General features: G+C 56.4%; 1 non-coding gene across 1 annotated transcript; it reads left to right on the forward strand.

Annotated features, from left to right (window-relative positions):
• Positions 1–1,627: 1,627 nt before the first annotated feature.
• TRNAI-UAU lies at positions 1,628–1,721 on the forward strand. The gene is made up of 2 exons: positions 1,628–1,665; positions 1,686–1,721. It is a non-coding gene; the product is annotated as a tRNA-Ile (tRNA).
• Positions 1,722–5,598: the final 3,877 nt, after the last annotated feature.

Consider the following 5,598-nt stretch of genomic DNA (forward strand, 5'->3'; position numbering starts at 1 on the left):
GAGGGAGGAAGAGTCCCAGGCTGGAGCCCAGCACCTCTGGGCACCTGGAGCAGAGGCGGCTGGTGCTGACAGCTCCAAGGGAAGGCTTAAAAGCCACAGAGCAACCAAGGGCAGGGCAAGAGGAGGGGAGAACCATGCCTATGTGTGGCCAGCAGACAGCCACAAAGACACTCGGCCAGCCTGCTCCCTGCCATGTGGAACCCCCACTGAAGGCCACCCACAGACCAACATTCGTTCTGCGGCCAGCATCACAAGGTGGTTGGAAAGCAGGTGGGGCCTCTGACCCTTCCCACTCAGGGGGCTCCTTTTGGCAGTGGGGCAGGAGATATTTCCCCCAAGAGGCTTTTTCCCAGCTGCTGAGAAGCACAGAAGTACCCGGTGTTTGCTCTTGCGGTGAAAGGGGTTAATACGTTTAGGCAGCCTGGCTAGCTCAGCTGGCAGCACCTCTGGCTCTTACTCTGAAGGTCGAAGTTACAATTCCCTGTTTGGGTGCTTGGGGCTCCTCTTCAACAATACAACACACAATCTGCCTAAGCCCCCACCCAGTAACCTGGGGAAACTAACCCTGGCCACTGGGTGCCTCTAAGAGGTGATACTTTCCCCACTCACAACCACTGAGTGTAGAAAAGAAACTTTAATAAAAAGGAGGAAAATCACCTTGTATTAACTTGGGAAAACACCACAATCAGGATTCATAACACAACACTATGAGCAAAACATCCCTCCCCCCCCCAGTGCGCTGGGCAGTGGCCTTTTGCCTCGGGCTCCTAAATCCAGACACCAAAAGCTCTGTGGATGTGCCCCTCCCTTCACTGCACCTCACCCATAGCTGCTGGCCTGGGTCAGTGAAAACCCAGAGTTCACCTCTCACCTCCTGGGGGGAAAGCCCCTTTCTCCCTCCGCTGTCTGGCCACATGCCGGTCACTTGCCGTTCCCCCGTCACCGCTCTGCTGGCCACCCTCTCTGCTCTGGGACGTCTTGTGGTCCCACCAGGAGCGGGGCAGGCTCCCTAAAAGGAGCGGCCACTGGAGCCCGAACAGTAGTCCCACCCCTTCCACTCAAGGCCATGCCCCTGCCCCACCTCTTCTCCCCAAGGATCCGCTCCTGCGCTGCCTCTTCCCCCCAGACCCCTCCTCCCGCTCACTGCTCTCCGTCCCCTCCCCACCCTCACTCGCCCTTACGGTCATTACAAAGTGGCAAGGCAGAGCCCTCCCATTTTTAAAAGTCCTGGGGTGTTGTTCCCCCCTGTTCAGGCCCCCCTGGGTCCCTGCACTTCACACAGCTCTCCCTGATTTCAGCTGTTAGTGAGGGAACCTCACTGCTAGCGCAGACCGGGCAGTTCCTTGCATGAGAGACACTGTCCCAAAGCAGGACTAATGCTTAGAGCTGGTTGTCAGTGATTTCAGATCTGTTGGTCTGCAGCAAGACTCTACATTGAGTCTTAACCAGCTCTGTTATTACACAGGGAAGAACAAAAGGGTCAAATGGTGCCTGGAACCGTTAAGAAGGATCCACCCCACCAAGTACAACACTTGTCGCTACCTGCTCTCAGCTCCACTGAGAATGTTTTGGGGTCACTCCTCGCCTGTATCAACCAAGGGGTTTTGGAGAATCACAACTAACAGGTGCTCCAGTGGCGCAATTGATTAGTGTGCAGTACTTATAGGGCAGTGCTGAGAGGAGCTATGCTGAGGTTGTGAGTTCAAACCTCACCTGGAGCACTGGTTTTCATTAGCCAAATGGCTTCACCCCCTTATTTGGCCCTGTGGAACGTAGAATTCCAGCCCTGGGGACCCTGAGGCAGGGGAGGAGTCAAAAATGCCCCCTTCACTTATTACCTCCTCTCCAGAGTGCAGATGAGAATCTACAATCCTTTCTCCCCCTCCTCCCCCAGCCCCTTTGCCAGGATCCCTCAAGCAGAGCCTGGAGTCCTGCCCACCCCTGAGCCTTGAGGGAGAGGAGCAAGGAGCCATTGTTAGAGGGCTTTCCCTTCCCCTGCCCACTTCCCTGGCTCTTGTCGCAGAAAGCAAGCAGCAAAAGGCCAGAAGTCGGAAGCGCAGACAAAGGGATGTTTACTGGGGTTAGTTTCCAAGCAAGCAGATTTCAAAGCCCTTCACACCAGTCGGGCTTATCTCTATACACCCACAGAGTCTGTTCCACGTTGTTCCCTTCCCAGCTCTGACACCGCAGACTGTGTTTACCCCACATCCCTACAGACAATTCTTCCCTGGGTGCTGGCTGCTGAGTCCTGCCCACACGCTCAGGGTTTAGCTGATGGCCATATTTGGGGTCGGGAAGGAATTTTCCTCCAGGGCAGGTTGGCAGAGACCCTGGGGGGGTTTCACCTTCCTCTGCAGCGTGGGGCACGGGTCACTTGCTGGAGGATTCTCTGCACCTTGAAGTCTTTAAACAACGAGTTGAGGACTTGATAGCTCAGACATAGGCCAGGGGTTTGTTACAGGAGTGGGTGGGTGACAGTCTGTGGCCTGCGTTGTGCAGGAGGTGAGACTAGATGATCATAATGGTCCCTTCTGACCTTAAAGTCTATGAGTCTATGAGCTCTGACACTGCAGAGTGTTCACCCCTCGTCCCACTTCCCAGCTCTGACACCACAGAGCCTGGCCTGTGTCCCTGTTCCCCGTTCCCTATTCCCATCCCCCCCATTAGCATGATTCCAATTTCCTCTTCCACTTCCTGTCTGACCCCAGTTTACACAGTAATATTCTCAGCTAGACCTTAACCAATCATTGTAACTAACCAATACTAACCTATTGTAACAGAATTCTCTAACCAATTACATCCCTCTCCCCTAATTAACTTACACCCAGCAAAATTAATTCAGCAGCAGCCAGAAACAATTAGAGAACCAGACAGATTGACAATAGAAAAGTGGGGGCCAGAAAGCTAAACCCTACAGAAATGAGGGTTTCACAACCACAACCATTGAGAAGGGATTTCTTGCCAGACCGGATGCTCCCTTGAGATCTGTTTCGTTATCTGCTGGTGATGGGCACTATCGGGACAGGATCGTCTTCCTAACAGCCCAACCCCACCTTAGTTCAGTGTGACGGGTTTGGGAGGTGAGGATGGGACCGTTCGCTTCCCAGCTTATGGCTGCCCCTGCTGTTTAGCCAAAGGCCTTAGCCTACGAACAAGGGCTCAGACTCTCCTAGGGAGAGAAGACCCAGACACAGGCAGACTGGGATTTTGGGTCTTTGTTTTATACCCCTGTCACTAGCTAAGTGATAAAAATACACCTAAGTTCTTACAGTCTAGGCCTGTACAGGCAGCCTGAATCTCTCTATTCTAACAGCCATCGGTCCCTGTGGGAAAATGATCTATTCAGGGTTGTCCCTAGACATTTTGGTGCCCTACAGGGCACCCCCGTCCCCCAGCCCGAGCTGGCAGAACGGAGCAGGCTGGGGCCAGGTCACTCCACTTCCCGCCGCCCGGTAATTGCAGGGCAGGGCCGATCCCGCACTCTGCTCCCAGCCTTGGAACTTGGGGGGTGGGGGGGAAACGCCCCCCCAGCACTCACCAGTGGCGCGGCTGGGAGCTGGTGGAGCAGAGCAGGCTGGAGCCAGGTTGTTCCACTTCCCACCGCCCAGTGAGTGCAGGGTGCGCCTGATCCCTCCTGACGTCCACCGGGATGTAGCTCAGGGGAAGGGGCAGAGTGGGGGAGGAGCAGGGGTGGGAAGAGGGTGGTGGGGGTCGACCGGGGGTGGGGGGCTGTGGGGAAGAGGCGGAGCAGGGGCAGGGGCAGCTTTCCTGGCCGGCTCAGCCAGCCGGGGGATCGAGTTCCCCGCTGGAGCAGTACACAGCTGCGTAGGGCACCAGGAAATTTGGGGCAATTTGGTGCCTCCACATCCCTTAACCAGGCAGTGTCCCTGTAGTGTGGACTGTCTGCATAGGTCCTTTCTCAATCTTTCTCACCCTCTTGTCTGGAGTCTCCTGTATCTCTGCTTTCTAAGCACAGACTCACTCTGGCTGTTCAGAGGAGGGCAGGACCATGACTCTGTGTGGCCAGCAGACAGCGACAAAGACCCTTAGCCAGCCTGCTCCCTGCCATGCCAAACCCCACTGAAGGCCACCCACAGACCAGCATGCGGGGTGGCTGCTGATGCTCTGTGGCCAACACCAGAAGACGGTAGGAAAGCAGGGCCAGCCCCCCCGGTGGGGCCTCTGACCGTTCCCACTCCAGGTGCTCACTTTGGCAGTGGGGCAGGAGATTTTACCCCAAGAGGCTTTTCCCCAGCTGGCGAGAAGCAGAGAAACACCCAGGCTCCCAAGGTGCTATGTAGCAACCCCCCTCCAGCACAGGGACAGACGCACATTTGGAAGAGTGAAACTGCTCCACACGCTAGCCCGGGCAGCCACCCATTTTCTTTGGCAAGTCAGGAAGGGCAAAGGTGAGACTGGAAGCACCTGGGGCTCATGTCCCAGCCTTTGTGACACCCACCCCCCCAACTCCTTCCCGGGGCTCTAGCTGAAGCCAGAGCATTGGCCTGAACGGCCAAGAAGAGGTTCCAGCCCTGAAGGGAGCAGGACTTTCAGCCCAAAGGTAAAACCGAACAAACACAACCACGAAGGGACTTGAATCCTCAATCGCCTGATCCGAAGTCAGACACCTTATCCATTAGGCCACATGCTCACACAAGAAAAAAATCTCTCCAAGTACTTCTTTAGAGAAGACGGACACTGTGTTTCTCAGACTCAGGTCATCTACTGAGGGGGGTTGAGACTCTCTGGGCACAGAAGTCGAGTTCCCAGCGAGATGTGAGACTTAATTCTATGGAGCCAAGTGCAGGGCTTTGGCAGGGAGGCTCAGGCATGGGGGACTGGGGTGCAGCGGATGGACCGGCTGTCTAGGTGTGGAGATTTAATCGCACTGAGGCACAGGAGGGAGGAGGAATCCTGCTGATGGTCAGTGGCTGTGCAGAAAAAAGGGTGTTGATTCCCCCATCCTAAATGGGCAGGTTGGCTTGACCCTTCTCTCTGCTGCAGAGCATGGTGGGGACTGCAGCTCACCCCTCGTGGGGCAGGAGGGCACAGGTGCTGGGTGCTGGGCTCAAATGCACCTGGAGGGCAGCTCCGGTGGGGTGGGGCAGGGCCTGTGGTTTACGTTCTGCGTTGCCTGGTGCTGGGCCATTGCACAATCCCCAGCCATGCCACACAGCGCACCCCGAGAGGGGGCAGGGGGCCAAGCAGATGATCCAGCATGAGGGGGAGAGGATGTGTGGTTGGGGGAAAAAAGGCCTGTGGCTGCACTGGATTCCATAGTAGCGGCTGCTTTTTCCTGTGTCTCCCTCCCTACAGATCCCAGGCCATCCCCCTACCAGAATCTGACTCGGGGAGGGGGTTGCCCTGCCACTCAGACTCGTGATTTGAACCCCTCCCTCCACGGGCTCTGACATAATGGAATCTCCCCCCACCCAAGTCAGAAAGTAGGAGCCCCTCCCCACATGTGGAGGAAGGTAGTGAGTTTCTTTGGGGTCTCTGGCGGAGGTGACAGCACCCACCAGACACCCACTCATGGTTGCAAGGAGACCCCCCTGCACCCTCCTGCACAGCCCCCTGCTACGAGGGGCCAGGGGCGCC

This window comes from Mauremys reevesii, unplaced genomic scaffold, assembly GCF_016161935.1.
Source record: "Mauremys reevesii isolate NIE-2019 unplaced genomic scaffold, ASM1616193v1 Contig77, whole genome shotgun sequence".
Lineage (NCBI taxonomy): Eukaryota > Metazoa > Chordata > Testudines > Geoemydidae > Mauremys > Mauremys reevesii.